General features: G+C 40.9%; 1 protein-coding gene across 3 annotated transcripts in view; it reads left to right on the top strand.

Annotated features, from left to right (window-relative positions):
- thrab (thyroid hormone receptor alpha b) overlaps positions 1 to 21,963 on the top strand; it is a 134,750-nt gene that overhangs the window by 29,579 nt on the left and 83,208 nt on the right. For all 3 annotated transcript variants that reach the window (XM_063893547.1, XM_063893543.1, XM_063893544.1), the window contains exon 3: positions 21,236 to 21,314. The gene's annotated coding sequence lies outside the window, so the exon portion shown is untranslated. The remainder of the gene's footprint in view (positions 1 to 21,235; positions 21,315 to 21,963) is intronic.

Here is a 21,963-nt window from a genome sequence, read left to right as displayed (position 1 = left end):
AAGAGGGGGGCTGTTTTCTCACGATGAAAAGTTTAAAAAAATACCATTTTTACGGCTGCATGTCAAAGGCAATATTATTTTCATTTCATTTTCATTAGCCATGTACAAAAGCAAAGTCTGAATGTTGTCTTTTTGGAAACAAGGGGGAAATAGCTGAACATTTCGAGCATGTACACCTACAGTGTTCTCAGTCAACACACAGTCTCAGCCTAGACCTTTGACCTCTTTTCAAACTACCAGTCCAAGCAAGGCTGCTGAATTCCTATCCATCAAATGCCATGTCTGTAATGTTCCTGTGATCTTACCACCTTATCCTTGTACGAAGGCTCAACCTGATAGAATATACATTTGGCTTTTCCTATAACATCACACAGCTCTGTGTGAACTTTCAAAAGTTTGCCTTCAGGCTGAAAAACTGAGGAAAGTCTTGTTCTGTCGTACTCTAGAGACAGCATTGAGGTGAGCTCCTGCCTCTATCAGTACCCGGAGTGATTTCTCTGGGCATAGAGATAGTTTCGGTTTAACGACTGTGGGCAGTGAAACTAAATTATTCTTTTAAAATGCACGAGGAGTAGGTTGTAAAGTAGAGCTGCTTTGGACAACGGATATCTTTATTTTCTGAAAATCTTCTGATAATCCTTCCTATGAAGTGAATCATTATTTTGCCAATGTCTATCAGGGCCTTTATTTGACCAAATAACCCTCTAATACTCAAATACATACATTTTACTATAGCAGAAACAGACAGTTTTGGGCAACATTTTTGTGCTGCACTTTTAAACCGATAAAGCCCGATAACCCCTTTATTCGCTATTTTAATCGGATACAGGATTTTAGTCATTGGAAGTCTGGATCTGAAGTTATCAAGTAAATGCCCTCTGAACGATGGACCAACCAAATTCAGCTTTTTCTTATTGTTTTGAAAACAGACCCCTAGTGGTAGAAAAATGAGCTGTTGTGTGTTTAACTTTTAAACACTAATTTGTGATACTCTAAATTCCCTTTAATGTTATACATAATTGTTTATTAACTGAGTTCTTCATGAGTTCCTTTGTTAATCCCAGTCTTTATATCCCTTTGTTAATCATCCACTACATTTGTGTGCTATATTGTGACTCTATTTGTGTGTCCTTTTGTGTCTGTTTGTAACCTTAAATGTGTTGGTGTGTCCTTGTGTTGTCTTCTTCTGTGTCCCTGTTTATCACTGTCTGTGCTTCCCTGTGAGTGTAGGCCCAAGGCTCTGTGAGTCCATGTATGTGTATGTTTGTCATTGGCTGCGTCTCCTCCTGTCTACATAACTCCAGCACTCTCCATACGCTCATGCATACAGAAGTGGGAGACGACTGCAGGAGCCTGCCCGGGGATGTGGTCAGGAGAGGCCTGTGTTTTATGGAACATACTGTACTAAGCTGCGCCGCTGCAGCAAAGGAACTATAAATAGAAGGTGCTGATAAAGAGAAAGGGAAAAAAAAGGGTCCCTGTGTGAAACTTACTCACAGAGCCGGTTCCTATTTGAACACTCAGCCAGGGGCTAAAGGATCACTGCAAGTCCAGGCTGAGCTAAAACCAACACTAAGGTACATAAAGAGAATTTAACCACAAATTTAAAGGAGCAGTATTCCAAGATTTTGTGTTTATGTTGGGGGTTAGGGCTTGGGTGTCAAGACTTGACGTATATATGATTTTCATCAGGGAAGCAACATGCAATAACTGCAGCCACATCTGACAACAGCATGGAGGTCTGTTAGAGAGCCGCCAGTCCGCAAATACGGCTCAGGTTTATCAATGTGTCTAGGAAAACAGAGCCACGTGTTTAACATTGCTGCTGTGAAATTAATGGTGTTAAACTTGTAAAGTTTGATAGGGTTGGAGTCTTTCCAAACGTAGGTGACTGTAGCACAGTGAGAAACCCGGGTCTCCACTCTTTAACAGAAACAAACCTGTGGAAAACATACACAAACACAACATGCATACATTTATTTTTTACAAAGGGCACTGATCTGGCCCGAGGATGATTAGACCAGAGTGAAAAAGTGGTTGATTCTTAAGGGATTAAAACAGCAACGAAGTCAGCAGCACGATCTGTTAACAAGCAGCAGAGCAACACGTTATCTTTTCGGCACTTTACAGTTCCTGCTGTCTCACTTCTAAAAACATTTCTCTGCAGATGATTAGAGCTGACTGTGAGTGCACTCTGGTTTTATATATATATTTATATATATATATATATTGTTGTGAAGAAATATATAATGTCAAATAATCTTGTACTTTGAAGTTCCACCTGGCTTCTGTTTTGCAACCCCTGGTGACTTTTAGAAGGCTGTAAGTTCAGTTTAATTGATCTACCCCTTGCACCCTTTACCCTAAACATGCGTTGTAAACCTGAATTGATCTGCAAAGATTAATCAACAAAAACATAATTGTTGCCTATTTTGATAATTTAATAATTGTTGTTTTTTAACCAAAAATGCCAGAAAAAGATGAAATATGGAGATTTGTGGCTTTAATGTTTTTAATGCTATTTTAAATTGAATATCTTTGAGTTTTAAACTGACAAAACAACACTTAAAGATAGCCTTTTGGAGTTTAAGAAATTGGATATTGTACGACTCACCAATTAGTGAATTAATGATTAAAATAATCATTAGTTGCAGCCCTGAGTCAGGAAACTTCAAGTGCATCGTAATTAATTTGGTAACCCGAATAAAATCAGTGCAGTGAGTCGTGTAGTAACACAGACATTTTTACATGAAACACGTTTTGGAATGTAGCTGCTGAGAGTTTGGGGGGGAGGTCTGCTGAATTTTTTTCACAAAAGCAAGTGTTCTTGTGGCTGAGCAACAGAAATGGAAATTGCCATAACCCTGCTGTGGGTGACTCTTTTTCAGGAGGAGGAGTTTTGTAGGTTCTCTAACTAATTGCTTGTGGGCCTTACATGGATGGATGGCAGGGAGCAGTGTTTGCTTAGCCTTAGGGAAAGGTGATGAAGGTGAAGAGCATATGGACGGCAGGAGGGAGCTGTAGCTCTATCGCCAGCAGATCCTCCACCTCCCTCTTGTTATTATAACGTAACAAAGAGGTAAGGCATCAGTACTTCACTATGAATACATGGATTTTCTTTTTGACCCTGTAAGTGTGCCTCTGCCCTGTTATAACTTCAAGCTCTCCTTCAAGATGCTAATAAGTATTGAAGAGATTATCCCCCAGATTCAATCAATGTGTGAATGAAAATCTAGTGCCACTGTTTCAGCCTTACGGTATGAAATAACAACCTGAATGTTTGCTTCTGTGTTTCATTGCGCTTCTTTTTCACACGTCTACACATGCATCTATATCCTCAGCTGACACCGAGCCCTTAAATGGCACCCTAACCTGTTTTATGACCTTGTTTTTTCTTCTATTTTCAGTGTCCTAGCTCCGCTCGCACACTCATCCTTTCGCGTGATATCTCGTGTTCCACACTATTCAACACACACATAACTCTAGGATATTTTTTTGTACCTCCATGCACACACTGCACCCCTAAAGTTCCCATTAGGAGTTCTCCCGTTCCCCCATTCCATGATCCAGTTTCACCATAGCAACACCAGCACGTCTGCTCGCACGCCACACGCACGCACACATGCAAGCAAGCAAGCACCACGCAATTCATATTCACCACTCTTTTTTCCCTCTTTTTTTTTTTTATACCCTAGTTTTTTTTTTATGGTTGCGCCCCTGCTCTCACTGTGTTCCTTCAGGAATTTTGGCCCATGTTCAAAAATCTAAATCAACTGCAGGCTGCTACAGCACCCTGGGCCCCTCCGCTCCGCGTCTGTCACCCCACATGTTGACCCCAGGGAGTGTTTGTGCGTGTGGAAAGTGGGGCTGACAATCAGACCACTGACAATCTGTCCCAAGAAGGGTTTGCTGACAGTCCCATAGATTCCATCCCCCCCCACAGTGTGTTACTTTCTCACTCTTTAACTTCCAGTTTGTCTTACTGTTGTCATCATCTGATATATTGTCTGACAGGTGCTTACTTTCTATTGCAGTTTTTGTGTCCGTCCCCTTTAAATCTCTTTATCTCACACTTTAATACACAACATTGGAGACATAGGCTGTACAAGGCTCTGTGCTTAAACATGGCAACAGAGTAACACAATTAAATCAAGTCTTTGCCTTCTGGATAAATGAATACAAAATTAACAAGAGGAGAAAAAAAACACAGCCCATCATAAATAAGTAATTTTCCATTGTAACAATAACTCTAAACAAAGCATTTTTAATTTCCCTTTGCTGTGTCAGATACCCCAGTAATCGAAAGTCCATCACTTTAAAAGAAGAGCATCCTATATGTCTGCCAAATGTTCCAAAACGTGTGATGTTATATAGTTTAAAGTTTCGAACGCCACTAGAGAAGTCCCATAGCTGCACTATTTTCCAAGGCTACACTTCCTTTAGTCCTTTAAGATTCACACGTGAAGTGAAGACCTCTGAATGTTTTGAGGTCAGAGAGCCGTCGGAGAAAGTTTTGTTCTGTGATCGGCGGCCTCACTCCACTTTAGTCTGTGATTCTTCAAGAGCTCAGCCCTGTTCACTTTTTCTTTTTGAAAAAGGAAAGAAGAGTCGCGTGGAAATAAATTTGTTCTGCAGATGTTGTCCAACCCGGGGGCCCAAAGCGTACTCGAACAGAGGATCGCTTTCTCTTCCTCTCTTCATCTGTGGCCCCTCATGACTCAACAGCATTCCCTTTACCTCTGCATGACCCTCTAGGCCCATCTAGTCCGTGCCTCCTTTTTTTTCCAAATACATCATGTCTGTCTGGTCTACACTGCTTAAAAAGTGCTTTTAATTCCATCATTGCACTGTCCTGGTGTGGGGCTCAGATCTGCTGTCAACAATAGGACGACACCCCCCTTTGCTTTGCTTTAGTTTGGGGTCATAAAATGTACATAGTGCTGCCCAAGACAGCATTCAAGTGTTTTTGTCCATGTGTGAGATCCTCAGATGACAAGCCTGTTGCGCATTAGTCCAGTGATTTAGAGAGTTTGGCTGCGGCGCCAAACTCACCCCCTCCCGCCTGGTTCGCTTGTCCCTCCATAGAGAACGCCTTTGGTCATCCATTGTGTTTGGTCTGGTTCAGATTCCCAGTTTGGTGGCTCCTCTGGAGCGGGGGAACACATGTGCAGAGTGGATGTGTTGTCTCGCTCCCTTTGCAGCTCGCCAACTCTCACTGTCACGATGAAAGCGTAATATCTTTAAACGCCTTTTGTGTGTTATGTCACTGCAGAGGCGCTGTGCCGCCACCTGTAAACACTTACTGTACATTTGAGTCATTCTCTTCTGCATTAAAAAATAGAATCGGATTTAATCCCCAGGCGCTAAAAGGAAGTCAGAAAAAGACAAACAGCTCTGCTCTTATGATTTACATATTTTGAATGGGGACTCAGTCTTAGTAATACACATGGCTTTTTATGGCTGTGCATTAATTTAGCATTTCACAAAAGCCTCAAACATAACAAGAGAGGGATTGAAGAGAGTGTTTTTGGCTTGAAGGACTTTAGACATCACAAGTTTCCTGTCAATGCCCATCCTTTCTTACAGTGAAGTGATCCTGGTTTCTGTTTCCAACTGCTAAAGCTTGGTTAATCCATACGTCAACCCAGTCCATTGGCAATGAGTGTAGCTCTTGTGTGTTTATCCAGTCAAAGCCCATTGTGGTGTATATCGTGAAGGCCGCACTTGTGTAACAGACCTTTCCTAACTTATTTAGGAATCACATTTTCCCCCATCAGTATTGCATTAAGAGTTGGCTTGCTGTCTTGTGTTCAGTTGCCCTACAGAGCAGCTTATAGCAGAGTGTGTGTTCCTGGTACAGACCTCTGATCCGCCGCCTGCATCTCCAATGTATTTGGCTATTCAATACAACGTGTGTGATGCTCATTGACGGCTCCCAGTTTGAGACACAATTGAAAATTCAGGATTACGAATGGCAACATCCAACATAGCTTACTAGCCACCTAGCTAAATCAATGGAAAAAGATATAGACTTTTAAAGTGACATACAGGAATAAAAGCTCTTAATCTGCGTATTTCTTTATTCCTTAATTAAAACTTAGATTGAACAATAGTACAATATAACAACTTGAGTGTGTTCATGAGCTTTTAGAAGTAATGTGCAATTAACATAGATGATACAAAGAACATGTGGCTTGTTTTATTGCTCAGAGCGTTGATAGCTGTGTTTCCAGGTAGTTGTTCTGACTCTGCTGGGCAATCAAGTCTATATCCTACTGGGGACCATATTTCTCCAATAATTCCGACACCACATGGATGCAACACAATGACCCTGGTGATGTGGAAAAATGTGCCCACCGATTAGAATTTTTGCCTCACTTTAAGAGATTATTCTGTGGCACATGCTATACCCTTACTCCAAGTTTCAATAATATCGGACCAGTATTTTTTAGGAGCTAGGGACAAACAAGTCGAACCAAAAAAACAACCTTCTTGGCCGAGTTAACTTTGTCACTCTTTACTGATTTCCTTAGGCAAAAATAACCCTTCTGCCAACCACAAATCTGCTAACATGAAAATGTCAGACTTAAAGATTAAAATCTAAAAAACTGGCAGTTCCTCCTTATCATCAGGCAACACAAAGCCTTTGACGCTGCAGTGGAAGCCGTTGCATCAGACAGTTAGAAGTCCTTTAGCTCTTCTGCCAACGCACATTGTAGCTGTTTTGTATTCATGCCAATTACCACAGAATGTCCTCCAGGCCTGCTGTGGTTGTTGTCTTATGTCTTTTGAATAACAAGCTGTATTTTTACATCTCAAAACCTCTGGAAGACATTACAGGCCTTACTCGCTTTAACATTCTTCAGCTGGAAACTACATTACCATTTAATAGTGTCAAATGTATGTTAGATAAGCTATTTATTAGAAATGTAGAAACTTGAGGGCCTTGACATGCCAGCAGAGACAGCAGAAAGTCTTTGCGCTTTATCACGGATTTGATCGCATTAGATCATACAGCTGTCACATCTCCAGTTCTCTCAGCACAAAAGGCGCGCGTACAGTTACTAACACGAGGAGTATCGCCCCGTTGGAGATACCTTACCCAGCCAAGACACAGTAACCCATGTGTTGAGCAATCAATAATGTACCATGGCATGAAAGCAGATGTACAGTAGTGATTGTTGCATCTCTACTGGACGCTGTTGGTTAGCAGTTGTTCTACCTTCTCCCCGGCACAGTACTCTATCTGTGCCGCGGCCGACATCACTGCTGCTCTTGCTGGTTTTAAAAACCAAAGCGAAAATTTGGCAGAGGGATGGGTCGCAGTGCGAGGCTTCCCAGTAGAAATGCTTTTTCCTGCTGCCGCTTTGTCACCAGATCTCTACTCCACTGTTTTTGTTCTAATCTGGCAAAGAGAGAAGAAGAGGGATGTAGGAATTGGCCTGAACTTATGACAAAGTCAATATCCGTCCAGATCAGCTGGGAACATGTGGCTGCTGTTCATTCATCAAGATGCAGCTAAGCTCCAAATGTTTCTCAGCAGCTATATCCACTGGGAAACCGTAAGCTAATTTACTACGGACTTTATTTAATTTACTCGTGTTTATTTTTCAGGGTTTTTTTATATAAAACTGATGTCACCAGAAATGCTCCAGAATTTTATCTAAGTGATTTGATCATCGACAACTCAGGATTCCCATGCTTGTAGCCATTTTAACAAGAAGACGTCTTACAAAAACCTGGAAATGTAAAACAAAAACATTTTAATTTCATGTGGAACGACAATGGCATTGTTTCATTAGTAAGGCTGCTTATAATACTTTTATGGATCCTGGGTGTTTGATACCTTACCTTGTTATTTACCTTATAAAGTTATCAGATGTTGAACTTGTCTTGACACTAGCAGCAAAAAAAGGACTAATTACAATAGTTTTAAACAGGAAGTATTGTGATTAGTTTATCAAAGAATAAATACAACACATGTCTTGCTGTGCATTTCCTCTGGAAACCTCTTCCTCCTTTTCCAATAACAAGAGCAAAGACTGCCCCCTCTTGAGTATATGTACAGTGTTGTCAAAAAGAGCCTAGTACTGATTTTATTTGAGCAAACAGGCCCCTTTATCTTCCTTCAAATGACCTCCTGCCACCCCCTTTACAACACTGTTAGATGTTAAACAGCCGTAACACCATCTGATGTGCAGTCTGCTTGAACACAGACTTTGCTTGTGGCTTCTCTTGTTGAAGATCTCAGTGTTCGCAGTATAGATCCGCCGGTGTCGCCTCTCCAGCAGGGACAATACACTCTCACATCACAGTCCAACAGGCAGCGAGGTAGACGCCTTTCTTATCTATGTCCTTAGTCTGAGAGAGAGAGAGGGAAGGGGGGGTAGAGAAAAAAAAGGTACGATCACACTCCCTGCAACTGTTGCACAGTGCCATGTCATGTACTGGTACATTGCGTACTGAACATTAGTGTTCTGTATACAGAGGCTCAGCGTTAATGTATGGAGCAACGCTCAGACAAACAAGGGTGTGTCAGCTTTACAACATGTGACATGGCACAGCAGTTGGTGTTTTTCGATCATACACAGGTGTACTGTATAAGAATGTTATCTTGGCATTGAGACAGAGTTTCAACATGCATGGAGAGGGTTAGGTAAGACCCTAAAGGTGGAACAATGTTTTTCAGACAGCCTCTCACTCACATGGCTGATTTATTTGTGCACTTCAGCTGCAGAGACACATTAATTATGATTTCTTATATCAAGTTATTTGTTATTATTAATTGATTGATGGTTTTTTTGGGTCAATATGATGCCAGAAAAAAAATCCCTTCACAATTTCCTATACCCCAAAGGGATTACTTCATATATATTTTTGGTCCAAACAACAGTGAGAACACAAACATTTTGAATTTAAATTATACTATTTCCTCATTTAGAAGCTGGCAGATGACTTTTATTTGAAGTTGAATCTTAAAAATCAACCCTCACATCCGTCCTTTACTTCTTAACAGTTGTTCTTAAAACATGAACCAGATGATGCACTACACTTATCTCACCCCTTTTGGCAGTTGTTTGTCTAAGAATAAACATCAGTATATTGAAACAAGACTATTTGAGTCAGATTGCAGCAATCTTTTGAAGCATTATGTATTTGATTTGGCCACAGGTTAAAATAATCTCTCTATTGGCAGCGTTTTTCGCTAAAGGCTGGTTGGTTGACTCAGGTCGCTCTGTATTTCCTGGCAGTGTGCAGAACAGACCAGCTCTCTGCCACTTTTTGAACTTCCAGGTTCTGTGGCAGGAGCAGAAAAGCCTCATTCAACAATAAACCTTAACAATCACTGCTGTCATGTTGTGAACTCAAGGAACGTTTTTCACTTTTTAGGAAAAGGAAATAGAAGAAAGCGCTAGCCAGAAAATTATGCCAGTAATATCTCTTACTCTCACTCATGTTCTGTTTCACTTTAGATTTTAAACATTTATTTTTCCGTGTGACAGTTCCTCATTTTTATTTTCCCTCCCCTGTCTCCCTTCATCACCCTTCCTAACTCAAACCTCACTCGCTCTGTCATGCTGTTTGCTCTTTGACAGTCTTGGAACTTTTTTGCTCATTAGAGCTTTGAATCCATTCTCCCACTTGTCTCTGTGTAGTTGTTTCTGTGGAGACTGGATAACAAGGCTAGCAAACCTCATAGGACTGATATGACTGTAAGCCACCGCTGTGCACTGTCATGCAGAGAAGAATGGAGTATCTACACAGGAAAGCACTGAGTAATAAGATCTAAGAAAACACATGGTAAAGTCAGCTAGCCGCTAGGCTAATTTATGCATTGTAAAATGCCATAGGCTTAAGCTAACAGATGTGACTGGCCCCCCAGTTGAAAGCAGTCAACAGGGGGTAAACACTGAGATACATAGAGTACACATTAAAGCCGTACCAGGCTCACCAATGGGATGTGCGAGTGTGCAACTTGTGCGTGTGTTTCCAGTGTGATATCTCAATCAACCTGCTGCTAACGTTCCAATTTCTCTGTGCTGGAGGTTTTCTTTGAATTGCCTTAAATGCAATATCTCTCTCACACGCTCACTTGTTGGCCTTCCTGCGAGAAAATTCAATTCCTCTCTATAGAATCTTGTTTATCTTTGTCACTTGGTGGATGGAAGGAGTTTTGTAAAAAAAATATTTGAAGAGGCCAGAGTTCCCAACCTTTTAAATGTAGTCCGAAACAAACAGACGTACCATAAGCTTGAATAAGTAAAGAACATCAGGGACTATCAAATCTATGAATAAGGAAACTAAATCTGGCAAGACCTTCAATTCTATATTTCACATTTCACTTTGGAAATAAAAGTAATAAGGCTCCTCTGCTCGTTTCAGCTTCCCTCCTCTCCTTTTGTGTCTGTTTCTGTGCAGGGGCCAAATATAAGGCAGAGATGTAAAAATGGATGTGTTGAAACTTTTGGTGTGTTTGTCTGTGTGAACTGGGGCCACTACAAATGCTCAATCTTGCTGTGTGCAGTAAAAAGGTAACTTACACACTAAATGCTAAATATATGTTGTAGAGCTACTGAAGCCGGTTTCTTCCTTCAGTCATTCCAGCTACTGACTGTTCAAACATTTAGCTATTTGACATCAGCTTTACATTGAAATCACTGCAGTCTCAGTCTGTGTGTTTTTAGGATTATAGATTCACGTTTTGCTATTCTTTATGTATTTTATAAACCCTCGGCTCTTTATATTGCAGATAATTTGAAATTGGTTTTACAATTAAATGCAGGATGTTTTTTAAATTGTGATCAAAAAAAAATAATTCTGATCGTTTGCATAATGCAGCTCTAATTTACATCTCTCAAAGTCAATTTCATGTGCATGTAGAACTTTTTTAAATGTTTATCTGAAAAATGGGAAGGTTCAGATTTAAAAGACGTAGAGAATGGATGAGAAAAGCGGTTGGCACATAGAGCAGAGACGGATACAGAGCCATAGATAGACCCATAGCCACATGTGACATCATGTGGTGTGGTCACATGGTTCCTCAGTGTTTAGTGTGGCAGCCTGCGTGGATGATCTCAATCACCGACTCCTAAATGGCGCTTATTGTGTCATGAAACACCATCGTATTGTGGCTGTTCGGGTTTGTGCATGTAAGCTTGCATTCTTAACTCCACGGTCTTATATAAGCACATGTGTTTACTGTTATATCTCTGTATTTGGAATAAAGCCTCTTTTTAATTCAAATCTTAAAGAGCCATAAAGTAACAGCCATAAAGAGTCAAACACATCATGTGTTCTGATCTGTAAACAGAGGCGGCTCCTCATGTCTAATGGCTTGTCATCACATATGTTCTGAAGCCACAGACTACAGAACTCAGTGCTCCCCCCTGTAGTGTGCTGGGTTATGTTAATGACATGGCTGTACAAAAGAACTGTCTGCTTTAATTATGGAAGAGCGTTGGACTCGTGGCTCCTGTTCCTGTTTCTGCTTCTTTGATATTTCTTCCTCTTCTTCAACGCAGTTCCTTCCTTTTTATTTTTTTTTAACTTTTGGCGATTGTGGGCCCTTTGATTTCCCCTCCCTTGCTCCCTGAGGAGAGGTGGACTAATCCTCTGAATTAAATGTGTCATCTACTCTAAACAGGATTGAATGGGTCCTAGATTACCACTGGACACTAATCGCATTTAGGCTCCACGATGATAGCTTCTGTTCTGGGCTATGCTGTGGCTCTGAGGCTGGGGATTTGATGCAAGTTTGGAGCTTTGGAGGGGCCCAGCTGTTGCTATGCACCTGTTGAGCTTTTTACTTACCTTTCCTCTCTGGATTCTATTAACAGAAGCTCATTTACATATGTATGTGTTGTTAAGAAAGAGTTACTAAGTCAACTTACTTGCTAAAGATGTTAGCAGAGTTCTAGACCAGGACCGAAAGCAATTATCTGGTACTGCTTATTTTGATAACTTTGACTATGTATTAGGACGGCTGCCTCTTAGTTAAGTCATTTGAGCTGCAGTATTCATCATGGACGACTTCAATGTTTGTTTTTTTATAGAAGTTGATGCATTTTTTTTTAAATACGTTTTCATGCTGAATGAATTTCTTCCAAAAAGCTTTTGTAACTCAAGACACACAAGACATATTAGAGCTTTTGTAGGACTTCCAGTTAAGTCCACAAAATCAATAGAAGAGTTAGTTGATTTAGCTGATTCTTTAGTGGGACAGTTCAACTTTTGGTGTGGTTAGTAACAAGGTTGAGGAAGTAGTGGGGTAGCAGGTAAGGAAGGGGTCGGTTGCCCTGCCCCAAAATAGAGTATATTTGATCCATTTCACCTAGTGAGATTGTCTGGCTGCTTGTGTTTTTTTTTTACCCTGACAGCAGAATGTGTACTTGTCTAGTTCAACACTAAGAACTGCATCATGCTGAGTTTGGAGCTCTTTTTGTTTGAGCCAGTTAATGTCTGGTGGCAGTTTGCTGGTAGACCATAGAAAAAGGCTAACACCGAACATACAAGCAGTTTATTATTTTTTTTTTTAAAGACTCCTCTAATTTGAAACACAACTGAACTGACTGGTGGGCAAAACTACAACAAAGACTCTTCTGTTCTTTCCTTATACAAACCAGCACAGTGATGCTATTACCAGCATGTCTGAAAAGGCAAATTAAAATCTCTCAGGACAGTATGTGATGAGGATTGTCGGAGCCTCAAGAATCTTTAGGTAGGCCAGTTGTATGTGTGTAGCAATGATTTATAATGGCAACTCAAAGTGCTCAACATAACCTTTGTGAAGCACTCAGGTACATACCGTCACATAGACTCTATGTCTCTGAAGTAAAACTGGATTAAAATGTTTAAAACTTATTTGATTTGGGACAAAAATACCGGACCTAAGAGTATAGAGACTTAGTCATGAAATCCTATATGCCTGTTTAGCCCTGCTTAAGTTTGATTAGACTTCAAAGAGAACATTATAGACATCATGGTATTTGGTCATTAGTGCAGGAACCAAGACTTGTAGTCTGCATGAGGGCAATGGCTATGCGTTCCTCTAAAACAAGGGCTGTTTTTGATCAATAAATGCCAAATTTGTGAAAAATAATATACTAACCTGTTTATCGAGGATCTACAAACTGAAAACAAACCTATTTTAAGCACCAACTGTATGTCAACACAAACCTCTCTATTCCATGCTTATAAAAAAAAGACTCCTAGATCTCTAGCTTCCTTGATCTTTCACCCCCCCTCCATGTCCCTTTCTCCCTCTGTACACATATTTCATGCAAATGCAGTGTTGAGGGCACTGGAGCAAATCTATTTGCAACTTCACCAACAGTACATTTTCATCTTGACAAGCCCTGTTGCATTGTCTTCTCCCTGTTGCCGTGGCCTCCTCTCTGCCCTCGCCCTGCAGTCTCCTTGAACCATCCAGCTGTGCAGCCTCTCATCAACGAGGCCTTGTGTCCCACCGTCTTTCAGTCTTGGGGTCTTTCTATCATCGTCACCCCTCTCCTTATTGCTATTCTCCTCTTCCTCATCTCTCTTCGGTCATCTTCTTCCTGAGCGCTGTGTGTTTTATTACCTATCGTATATAGTGCTTCCAGTCTTTAGCCGGGACCGAACGACTGCCCTTTGAGTGACACTACGAACATGCTGTCACCCCTTCACATCCCCCCCAACCACTCTTCCCCTACCTCAATGGATTGACACACGGATGACCTGATGGACATGTACTGTAGTCTGTGTGTATGTAAGGGTTTGGGCCTGCACATTGTTGCATGTGTTTATAGATGGTCAAATGCACATGGTTTGAATATTGATTCCTGATGCTATAGGCTAAATCTCAAACGGTATGGGTAGAGTAAAAGAATGCAGTCAAACCCAAAACATGTTTTGTTTTGAACTACATACAATTGCTAGAAAAGTATGAAGCAACATCTTTTGTTCCAAAATTACATCAATTCCAAATGGGTGCAATACACCCCCCCCCCGAAAAGGTTTACATCATTTTAAAGCTGTCATGAAATGCAAATCATTGACCAGTATTTGAAAGTACTTACTGTTGTGTTCCTGTCATTCAATCCTAGCTCATAAACCAGTTGGTTAATACTAATCCCTAGAGGTCCTTTTTGGGAAATTGGATTACAACATTATATTTTTATTAAAAGTACTGCTGTGGTCAGTTTGTTTTTGGCTGAGTTCATGTATTGTAATTGTATTTCATAACAATAAATTGCCTAAAAGGACGCTTTGGGTCACAGTTACACACACTGAGTGAAGTTGGTAAAAGACATGTCAGTGTTTTTAAATAAAAAATAAACTGAAAACAGCAAGCCCTAATTTAATTCAACCCTTAAATTTTACTGTTCATTTGTAGATTCCAGTTGCAAGGTTAGATAGATATTCAAACAATATAATTCATTATTTTCTGCCTCGATATGGCACCAATGTGCCATTAGCCTCTAGTAGAGGTGCATGTTGGATCCCTTTTATCTACCCAGATCATCATCCACATGAAGATCAAATAGTTTGTTAATCACATAGCTTATTTACCACCCTCATACACATAACACACATTGCACTCTCCAAGCCAACAGTTGATTGCTCTTCTCTCATGTTGTCTCTTGCCAGACATATTCGTGATCCCTAAGGCTTCTGGCTCTGATAGTCATTTATTGTTTCAGTGTTTGATACTTTCTCTTTTGCCCATGATTTATGCGTGCTGTATATGTTTTTTCTTCTTCCAGAGAGGTTGAAAAGGGCCAATAGATTTGAAATGTAATTTACTACTTATATTGACTAAGTGAGATGGGTCAAGGTTAAGTGCAATGGAGGGAGGAGACGGCGTGTAGGTGGCGATGATTAGAGTTGGGAAATGAAGTGCCACTGCGGCGCCCTGTTTTCATGGGAACTCTACAAAGCAATTGACAGGGGATCTGCTAAATGCCAAGCCACTAAAGAACGGTTTGGGCACTTTCCCACAGGAAAAGCCACAAAAATATCCATGATGCATTGTGATAAAACAAAAGTAGACAAGTGGAATCTTGGCTGACTTCTGTGCTGAAATTACTTGAATTCCCTCCACCCAACCTAGATTACCAGTTGATCAAAAAGCATGGCAGTGCATACTTCCTTTATAATCTTGTCTGCTATGACTTCCCATGACTGTCCTACTTTAAAACAGTTCGAGAGAGCAAAGTATTTCTGGAGGCGACCAATGCGTCTAAAACTGCCTGCCAATCTTGCAGTTGATCATGATGTCTTCTGCTGAAATTGCAGGTGTAATTAAGGCTTTTGTATGTTGAGATAAGACATTGCACACCCGGAGCTACAGCTCTTTATGACTTGCCATGTTTAGCCTTGCATGGCTCAGTCTGCATTGTCAGAAGATCTTTTCCCTGAAGGCATAACAGCGAGGCAGCATCTGATCTTTTCCATCCACCATCATTCATAGTCCTGACAGGCTGGCGAATTCCCCGCACCCCCTTCCAGTCTGTAGTTCAAAGCCTTACATTTGCCACCAGAGAGGGGGTGTGGTGGTGAACTTGGGGCCCACTGATAGAATTTACCCTCAAGATGTTTCCAGTTGAAAGTCCTCTGAAGGTTTTCTCTGCTTCTGTTTTAGAGTCCACTGTGGGTATTTCTTCTGGTGATCTGGTGACACTTAGAGGAACCAGGGGAAGCATGTGTCCTACAAAACTTCCCTTCTTTGCAGCATGCACGACATTCACTGCTTTGGAAATGTGGAACTTTATGGTTGCCATAAGATTTATAACTTTGATGCCTTTGCTGCCTTTTGATTTACCAACTAATGATTGCCTTCATAGGTGGATTGAAAAATAGTGGGGCGAACATAACATTATTTAGTTCATATGTAACTCTGAAATACTTAAATGGCATCCCATAACTCCAATGAGAGGTTGCAGATTGGTAAAACCTCATGTACTCTATTAACAACGCACATTTTTAAAGTCCCTCTCTAAAAGTGTAAAGATGTGTGGACTCGAGGGCAGGCTCGGTCAGATAGAAATCACTCAATCTGTCATGGAGAGCACAGGACTTGGTTGATCTGTTTATAGTACACATATCTATATATTGTACATATCTGCCATACACATCTGCTATACATAATATATGCATCTGTCCATACCTCCTCATTCAACAGTGTAAAGTGTTTAAATACTTTCAATGTATTCCACATATGTATATATTTCACATCCTCAAATCTGTATTGTTGTTACTGTAAATATTCTTCTCTCTTTTTGCACTATTTTATTTATGTTATTTGCACCATGTATGTTGAGTTGTTGGAGGAGCACGCGACATAAGATTTTCATTGCCAACATATACGCTGTATCTGCTGTGCATATGACAAATAAAGCCTTGAAACCTTGAAACCTTGAAAATCTGATCAAAGCTTCTTCCTTTTTCCTTTCTGGAACACTTCCAGGCTTTTTTTTATAGCTTTCAGGTAGTTAGTTGTTCCTAGAAATGTTTTCATGGTATTGTGCCTTTAGGGCAAATGACCACATGGAAACTTATTTAGCCAGTACTGGACCCCAAACACTACTGTTTACTGAACTGGATCTCCTGCTGAGTTCGGTTCTAGGTTTTTCTCAAATATGTTTGGAATGAGAAGATGCAATTTTCATGTTTTCCTGTAATGAATTGCTACTACATCAACAGGATATTATCTGGCACATTTTCTCAATCAAACTATGGATTATTAGTCTGTAATATCATCATTGCCATGCATTCTCACTGTTTCTGTTTTCCTGTACAGTACCTCAGTTTCATTCAACCATGCACTTTGGCATGCAATATTGAACATGACCCAGTTTTATTGGTGCAACCTCATTACTTCGTATTGTTCACTCGTAGCACCTGTGGTCGCTTTAACACGAAATGGGAAGTTCATTTACAACTTGCTCTTTCATGACTGTGCATTAACACTGCTTTGTATATCAGTTTCAGCTACACAACTTTTAATGACGCTGTGTTTGTCTCAGAACATTGCTTTCAGTGCAAAAAATAAAGCTATCGTGATAGCTGTGCATCCCATCAACTGCATGACCCTTGCTGCAGTTAAGTGAAGGCCAGGCCCATGAGTTAGACATGCCTCTTGTACTGTACTGCGTCTTGGCACTAGGATGGGCTCCAATATACTGTATAAGAAAGCTATCCTGTTGGTGCAAATATAGCTTAGCATGTGACTGCATGCTGCATTAATGCAACTGATCAATGACACAGGACCACCGTCAGCATGTACACAAGGCCAGCAAAGGCTCACACTAAATGTAAAGAGACAAACGTATATTCATTTCTATTTTACAAGGCTAATACATAAGAGATACATGGCTTGCATCAAGGTCAATTTGGAATTAGAATTATTGATATAAATCGGACTATTTAAAGGCAAATTAGTTTTTGATGTTCATACAATTGTGGGACTTATTCCACACATTGAACAATTAACGCTTTACATTACTCCTTAGCATGACCCTGCCTCAAAAAATTCTGTGAAAAAAACTGTGAGGCATTGTTCATATTACCACCTCTGCCTGTTAACGTCTCTCATCTTTTAACCGCCCTTTCTCATTTGATGACAAAGTTGATCCTTTAAATAATGCTTAAGACTGACTAAAGATGTTCGCCCTCCATAGCCACAGAAGACGGAATCACTGCCCATCCATGCTAGCCATTATGTGTAAAATAGTTGGAGTTCCCCTTTAAATTCTATTTGCAGATGTGACACGGGTCACATGGCTAATGACCGCTACTTGGACGTTAGCCAATCGTCAAGCAGAATAGTTGTTACATTTTTGCAAGTAAGCCACTCCCCAACTATTCAATGTAAATACCAGCTGGAGGTTTTATACCAGTGTTGACAACCGGATGCTGGTTAACCAGTTTGTTAGATTCCTGCCCTGAAAACCAGCACAGCATGATGACTCAAATATTTATTCCCTTCCTTTCGGGACACTTAAATTATATTATTAGTTAGTTTTAGGGCCAGCAGGAGGGCATCGTATGAGTGCTTCTCCATTCAGGCTCCTTATTGTTTTCCCAGTCCCCCCTCGCAGTGAGCTACATCTCTCCTTGTTCCCTGTCTTTTGGGTTTTTTTTGCCCACTCCAGTCTGCAGGGGAAGAGCCCTCCAGCTAATTAGAGAGTTGCCAGTGGAATTTCACTGCGACAAAGGGATCTATTCATGTCGGCCGGATGGTGAAAATGTCACACTGGCAGCAACGATAGCATTGCTCCGAGGAGTTAGCAAAATGAGGAGGCTTCACTTTGAAGCTCGCCTCCTTGTACCCAAATCTGCAAACACTGCTCAGCCTGCAGCCCCCTCCATCTCTGCGCTTCTGTTTTGCCATCTATCATCTCCTGGCGCTCTGCAGTCGGCCTCTGTCACACAGACTGTCAGCACAGGGGCTAAATAGTTGACCTCTCATCTTAACAGGTTGTCTTCTGTGAGTTGATCTGGTGCCTCCTTGGCGTATATCTGACCCATATTGCTTCAATTCACTTTACATGTCAAACATACAATGCGCCGCAAAGGCACAGTCCATTTCGACTGCCTCCCTGTCAAGCCTTGTTTATACTCACGTGAAGCACCATAGGGCGGCCGTCCACTGATGCGCTAATCTCCGAAGCCCCATAGGGCGGACAAAGAAAACATTCTGTGGAGAAGCAAGAAGTCTTACTGGCAAAACACAGACCAAACGTGCAACTTCTCTGTGCTGAGGAGTTTGCTCACATTAAGTATTTATGGCCTTATTTTATCGTCTTTACACAATCCCTGTAAAGGAGGAAATGATTGGAATAGCAAATGTTTTGTGATACAACAAAGATTGAAAGCTTTAATAAATTGAAAACCATTTGATTTGGCTGGAAAATATTCATCCAAATGCAGATTTTACAACCTCCTTTTTCTGCATTCATAAATGAGTCGACTCTCTTTAAAACCATGACACAATAGTGAGGATTCATTCCTTATTTTCTCTTTCAATTCAAGGTTTTGGTTTTTATCAGTCGGTATTTAAACTCCCATCTAAAATTTCCGTGGCTCCCAACTAAGGAGGGAAAAAAACCCCCCAAAAGTGCAGGTTGGGTGTGAAAAAACCTGGCTTTAGTCTGACAAGAAATTAGCATCTACACATTCTAACTATTTGCAAAACGAATCCGAGTCTCTATCTATCCATGAAATATCCCTGCATCCCCCCTCTCCTCTCCACAGCTCTCCCACGGGGAACATTTATTTTTTATGCTCGGACGGAGGGGAATTCCCCTCATGTGGAATGTGAATTGAACCCCCCCCCCCCCATCATATTTTCCACACATACCATCAAGTATGCATTAGGAGTGGGGAAGCTCACAGTATACAGCATAAATTGCCCAACCCTAGTATCCACACGGACATGTAAATTAAAAATGTGAGATCAAACAACACAAGCACTTCACACACTAACATCTACATAAAATCAGACACACATGCCTTCCTTCCGGCACTTCCTGTCTCATTGTAAAGACGGTAACAGCTTCCTCTTTTCCTTCCTGTCTAAAAACACTCTTCAGTTTATGCGCGTGTTCTTGTCTTCCTTTTTCTCACTTTCACACACAATTTTCTCATGTCTGTCTTTCTCTCATCGTCTGTTACTTCTTTGTCTCGTTGTTGTGGCACGTAACTGTCTGTTGTGGGCAGCGTGCCTACTGATGCTCTTGGCCACTACTGTTCATGTGGAATATTTTATTGAGACACAACCATAATGATTTGTAGCAGGGATAATTTGCCTTTGGAATGCTTTGATACCTTTTGACATTCCTGTGTCCTTTTGGAATATTAAGTTATCATCTTTGTGATAAACCTCAACAGATAATAGACATGTTGTGGGATGCAGCTTCTGTAACTACAATCAGCTTTTCAATTATTGTGATTAATAGGAACTGTCAGATAGGAACCGCAGTCAAAAGTCATATTTCACATAAGCTGAACTGATTTTACTCCTTTTTGGAAAGTCACAGCAATTTCACCGCTCTCTCAGTTCTCTTTGTCAAGCTTTACACTTTCCACTGCTCACTGTTTATCTTCCTTTAAACATAACCGCTATTTTGTACCATATTAGCAGTTCAATTATTGTATTAGGTTAAATTAGCTGCCGTGTTGTAAATGATTTGGATGAAAAGATGGCATTTACGCCTATTTGCTTTCTTGCCAAGAGTTAGATTTGAAGATCAAAATCTCTGTCGTATCTGTCCAATAAATATGAAGCCAAAGCCAGCACACAGTTAGCAAAGCTTAGCATCAACAATGAAAAAAGGGGGGAAATGGCTAGCCTGGCTTTTTCCCAGATAATCACCACCACCTAAAGGTCTGATTTACACGTTATACACACAATTCCAAAACATTGTCTGGGAATTAACAGTACGTTTTTATGAAAAGAAGTAAAACTCCAGGACACAAATTAAACAAACAACATACACTTTTTTTAATAAGACATATCTCGAATCACCATAGTATGTCCATTGTTTCACTTTCAAAGAGATGTTAGCTGTTTTCCTTCTGCCTGGTATATTCCCCTGATTGTTTACCACATGAGAAATTGGAAATTCACCCCACAAGATTGCTGCTTTAGCGTGTTATACGAGATGACAGGCCAGTAAACACCAAAGTCTCACCCTACAGCTAGCATGCATGCTAACATCTGCCTGACTTCGGTCTGTCAACGTCTCTGGCCCCTATGAGGATATTCAAACCAGTAGGGCTAGCTGTAGAAGGGTGTTTCGGCAGACATTAAAGCGTGACTGTGACGCAGGCCCCATAGATAAATGTTTGGCTTTCAAGTCTGACTGTGAGGTAAACAGACCGAGGCTTCCGACTTACATTTTCACAGAAGGAGGGGATGCAGAGAAATATATGGAGTGGAAGAGGAATGAAGGATAACAAGAAGCAGAGGTAAAGAGGCAGTTACAGAAAGAGGATTCAAAAACAAGGCCTTGGAAATAATAAGAAATAGCGGTGAAAGAAGAGAGGGAGAGAGGAACAACAAGGAAAGTAAGTATGAGGACAGAGAGGAAAAGAGGGAGGAAGGGGGGGGGGAGTGTCCTCGCTGGCCTTTGTACTGTATGGCCTTGTTTGTTTTCTATATGCTATATCCCTCCCTTCCTTGTCCTGCTCCCCTCCGCCTTCTGTCTCAGCTGCTCACCCACCCTAACAATCCTCTTTTTATTTCTTCCAGGGGCGGAGACGAGGCGGACCACACAACGCAGGAGACCTGGGGAAATCATTAACGCACACTAAAACACACAATATGACAGGTATGTTATGTCTCTGCACGTGTTTACATGTATGTTTATGAGGCAGGTGTTCACCTCAGACTCAGCAAGGGGCTTGTACGATAATTCATCATCTTTATCCTTTCTGCTGTCCTCAGCCTGTAAGTTGTCACATGTGTATTATGTGTGGCTCACACACTCTCTGTGGCTTTTCTTATAAACCTGCAGTGACTCTCATCTGTGCTGCAAGTACATTAAAGGGGTCATTCCCACTGCATATGGGTGCGAGATGTAACTCTGATTTTACTCAGTGAAAGCCCTTGTAATTGTATTTGTGAGCCACTGAAGTAAAACTATAAGTCGACTTTCATTCATTTCTTGTCTTAGTTCCTTATTAATCTAGTTTCGGTGATTTATATTTGACACCACTGCCTCACACCTTCATTCATTCAGCTCTTGTCAGATTCTTAATGGTTATTAATGACAAAACTGCTGGTAAAAGATCTGTCTCAGTGGAAATCTGCAAGATTGGGAATTGAAATAACCAAGTGACGGCTGAGGTGATGGAGCACCATATGCCAAACGAATTTGGCTGTTATGTAAATGAGGTTTTTCTTCTGTGACTGCACAAAGCATCTTCAGTAATCAACTTTTTTTTTGAATGGTGCCTCCCATAGTCCTCTCCTCTCTC

This window comes from Eleginops maclovinus, chromosome 10 (assembly GCF_036324505.1).
Source record: "Eleginops maclovinus isolate JMC-PN-2008 ecotype Puerto Natales chromosome 10, JC_Emac_rtc_rv5, whole genome shotgun sequence".
Taxonomy (NCBI): domain Eukaryota; kingdom Metazoa; phylum Chordata; class Actinopteri; order Perciformes; family Eleginopidae; genus Eleginops; species Eleginops maclovinus.
This window is presented reverse-complemented; position numbering and strand designations above follow the sequence as displayed.